Genomic DNA, 4,421 nt, shown 5'->3' on the forward strand with positions numbered 1-4,421 from the left:
TTAGTTTCAATTTTATCGTTTATTTTTAAGTCATTTCTCTCTCATTTAGGGTGGAAGGGGAGGAGGTTGAGGGGATACATCTGCCCTCTTGCTCAGTTGCCCCTGACACATTTCAGTTTAGAGGTTGAATTTAATTAAGCACAAGAGGAAACTGATAGGACTCTTGGGCAGACCACAGGCAACAAACAGGGAAAATGTGAGGGATCCTGGAGACCTGCTGAGGTGGGGCTGAGAAAACCACAGAGTGCTGGGGACGAGCGCTGGCACAGCTGAAGATGCTGAGCTGGGCGTTGACCCGGATACAGAAACCCCCGCCCCAGGTCTTCCCAATGGCGAAAGGCAGGGCAGCGGAAGTAGATGTAAGAGGGCTCCGGGCAGGGGTGAGGGGTCACCACCGGGGAGATCAGGGACTGAAAGTTCTCGCCAATAGGCTTAGCGCTGGCCTTTCCTCACGGGGAGGTGGGGCACAATGCTTAAGGCGGCTCCCAGTAGCTGGGCAGGGGAAGAACTGGGATTCATCCTGGATCCGCGCTGTGGCTCACGCACCCAAGGGTCCTGGGGCAAGGCTGGGCTAATACAATCAGAAACCTCCGTCATTGCTGTCCTGAAATGTGGTAAGAGAAAGAAAGTCATGAATGCAGGTGATGCTTTCCCTGATCCTCTTTCCTGCCCCTTTGTCTCACCCTGTCCTTGTTACCTGTTCCTCCTCTTTCCCTCCTTTCTCCCTGTCACCTGCTTCCTTCACTGCCCCTTCCTGTCTCCTAAACCTTCTACCCAGGCATTCTCAGCTTTGTCCTCCTGGCCTTGTTCCTTTCAGGACAAAGACAGAGGCAGAGCCCTAGGATGGGACTCCTACAAAGCCTCTGTCTTTTTCTAAGGTCTGTGTCTGCAGGAAGGCAGAGAATGCAAGAAAACACATATTTAAATTGGACTCAGCTGTCATTTTTCCTGCCTCTGTGATCTGTCTTCTTTTTTCTAGCCGTCTTTCTAGGAACAGCATCTGACTCCAGCTCCATTGCCCCCCAGGCCAAATCCAGGCCCCACTCACCTGTGGCACCTGCAGGTCAGGAACACAAACAGGACTCATAGCATCAGGGCCTTGGCCAGGAGGAGTCCACACAGCACAGAGACCAGGAGTTTGGGGTTAGCTGAGCCAGGGCAGATGGGGCACTTGATTTCCTGCAGGGAGGAAGGAGAAAGGAGGATGGACTTGGGCCAGGATGTCACCTGCTGCTGCTGTGTCCCTTAGCCAGGCCTCTTGTGGCTGGAGCTACTTGTATAAGGGCTCACCCTGAACTCACTATGACACAGGGGTGTGGGGCAGGAGCCACAGAGGTCTCTGGAACTGAGAGGAGACCTAGGCAGAAGGAACCTCAAAGTCTTGAATGGAGGAAAAAGCTGGCCAGTGGAAGAACAAGGGATTGGAGGTCAGGGAAGGGGAGCGATAGAGCCAGGGGAGCAGGAACTCTCCCTAACTAGGTCGGGTAGAACAGGACTATCAGGAGCCTCCTAGGAATCAGAGCCAAGTGCATCTTTAAGACCAGCCAAGATATCACACCTGAAGGAATGAGGCCCAGACACTGCACAGGACCTGACTAGACCCTTAGGAGCAGTGACAGAACACAGACCTAGACCTCCTGTCTGCTGGTGCCAGGGGTCCTCCCAGGTCCCCTCTGTGTGGCACCTACTCCTGGCCTGCCTAGCTCTGATTCTGGGACTACCCTGTCCTAGCAAATCTGCTTTTCTCTTGTGGCCTCAGTAGCTTCCTGCTTCAGTATTACTTCATATTTGGTAAAGCTAGTGAGTTCTTTTTATTTTCACTTTTTCATGGTTGATTTAGCTAGTCATGCATTGTCTTTTTTTCATTTAATTTCAGAGTAAACTTTTAAAGTTCTTTACAAAAGTAAACTGAAGTTGTGTTTGGGATTGCATTTAAAGACTTGAATTTGGGGGAAATTGACATCTTTACAATGTTATTGCCTCTTCCAAAATCATGGATTATTTCTATTTATTCAGATCACCAGTCATTTTTTAGCATTTTGTAGTTTTCTCCAAATAGGTCTGGCTTAAATTAATTCTTTCTAGAAACTTAATGATTTTGTCGCTGTAATGAAAACTATCTTAGGTTTCTAAATGATTATTTTTCATAGAGATCTATTTGTGATGTACGTCAGTTGATTTTGTGTCTGGCAACCTTGCTAAATTCTCTTGTGAGATTTAATTGTTTGTTGTTTCTCATTCTTTTTCTGGGTAGATGATACCATCATCTGCAAGTCATGACGGTTTTTTCTCTTCTTGTCTAATCTTCTTTATTGTAACTTGTTTTCCTTTCCTTCAAGCGTTGATCAGAACCTCTAATATTATAGAAGACATTAATAGTAGCTGCAGAAATCCTGAATTTGTTTGTTTATGCTTTCTCCACTAAATAATGTTTATTGTAATCATTGCTGTACAATCTTTACCAAGTTATCTGTTCTTATTTCCATTTTATTAAGAGCTTTTTCATATAACATAAATGTGCTCAAGGTTCCCAAATGCTTTTTGTGCAGCAGTTGACTTTTTCCCCTGTAGTTTATGAATTTGGTTGACTTATATTAATAGATTTTGTAAAGTTGAACAATCCTTTCTGTTTTGTGATAAAACTGTACTCGATCATAATACAGTCTTCTTTTTGATGCACTCTTGAATTCAGTTAGCTAATGGTAATTTGGGAATTGACTCCACGTGCGTCAGAGAAATAAACCTGTAATTTAGTTTTTTTAACCAGTTTAAATCACCTGGTTTTGTGATTTTGATGACACTAGCCCCTTCAAATAACCTGGGCTGTTCTTGCTTCTTTTCTATTTTCTGCAACATCTTGTTTGAAATATAAATCAAATGTTTCTTAAACGATTGAGTTACCTGTAAAACCAGGTGAGTCTTGAATTTTCTGTGAGGGTGGAGCTTATCTACCATTCCAGTTTTCCTATTTATTAATCTATTGAAATTTGTTTCTTCTTGTGTTAATCTTTGCAGTTCATGTTTTTTAAGGAATGTGTGCACTTCTAAGGTTTAAAACAACAAGATTTTGTTCAGGATTTATTTATTTTAAAATCTCTATAGAATGAGTGCATGGTTATTTTCTTCTTTTTCTTCAATTTGTTATCATCTTCTTTTATCTTCATTTGTCTTGACAAGAATATGGCTATCTTTTTAAACTTTCAAAGAATGAATTATGACTTCCCTTGATCTTCATTTTCAATCATTCAATTTATTTCAGCCCTTACCGTGATTGTTTCCCTCCTTTATGATTCTTTGGGCATGCCCTGGTGCTCACGTTCCATCTTCTTAAGATGCTTCCTTAGCTCATTAATTTGAAAGCTTTCATGTCTTCCAACAAATATATTCAAAGCTACTAATTGATCTCCAATATTAACTATGCCCCATACTTTTTGATATGTAGTGGTGATATTATCAAAATATATTTTATTACATACTTAATAATTCACATATGAATGTATTAATAATTAGTTTTAAAAGTGTTATTTTATCTTTACTTCTCTTATGCATTCTTAATGTTATTGCATTGGGTTTGGAGAATATATTCGGTGTCATACTGATTCTTTGGAATTTCTTCATGTTTCTTATATGTCTTCATACAAGGTGTCTTTTTGTAAATACATTCCTTGTATTTGAAAGAATGTATACTATCTGTTTTTAATTATGTATAGGGTTATAAACATGTGTATATCTACTTATACATGGTTTACATAATATATATTATGAATACTGTATTTTATAAAACATACATAATACATTTATATAGTTTAGAACAGTTTCAATCTGAAACTACATATTTATATATTTGAAAATATTATTTATTTAAAAGTATAATTTATTACATATTCATCCTATATTCTTATACATATCTTATAATATATACAACACATTTATAAATATTATATGATGGCATAGTACCTGGAATTTATTAGTTATTTGGCTTAGAACTTAGATCCCTCTATTTAGTTTTGGTCTGATTGGTCTTTGCTCCTCTGAGAGGTATGTGAGCCTCCAACTACAATAGCTAATATTTACTTCTCCTTGCATTTCTGGTAGTGTTGTTTCATATATTTCATGGCCAAAATTTAGGCACACGTGCTTATGATGGCTCTATTTTCACATTCAAGCACATCTTTCATCAGTATATATAGTGTCTCTTTGTCTATTTTATAGACAAATTTATAGACATGATATTTTGCCTTAAATTCTATTTTGTTCAATATTAAGAGTACCAGAACAGTGTATTTTGTTTCCTAATAGTCAAATATAGTTTTCTTTTTTTTTTATTATTATACTTTAAGTTCTAGGGTACATGTGGATAACGTGCAGGTTTGTTACATATGTATACCTGTGCCATGTTGGCGTGCTGCACCCATCAACTC

The 4,421-nt window shown here is 39.3% G+C and overlaps 1 long non-coding RNA gene across 1 annotated transcript; it reads right to left on the reverse strand.

The window, feature by feature from the left end:
• Nucleotides 1–1,179, reverse strand: LOC105544279. Its single transcript, XR_001006740.1, has 2 exons — nt 1,049–1,179; nt 1–604 (listed from the first exon to the last, which is right to left on the reverse strand). It is a non-coding gene; the product is annotated as an uncharacterized LOC105544279 (long non-coding RNA).
• Nucleotides 1,180–4,421: the final 3,242 nt, after the last annotated feature.

Source organism: Mandrillus leucophaeus, unplaced genomic scaffold (assembly GCF_000951045.1).
Source record: "Mandrillus leucophaeus isolate KB7577 unplaced genomic scaffold, Mleu.le_1.0 Scaffold3, whole genome shotgun sequence".
Lineage (NCBI taxonomy): Eukaryota > Metazoa > Chordata > Mammalia > Primates > Cercopithecidae > Mandrillus > Mandrillus leucophaeus.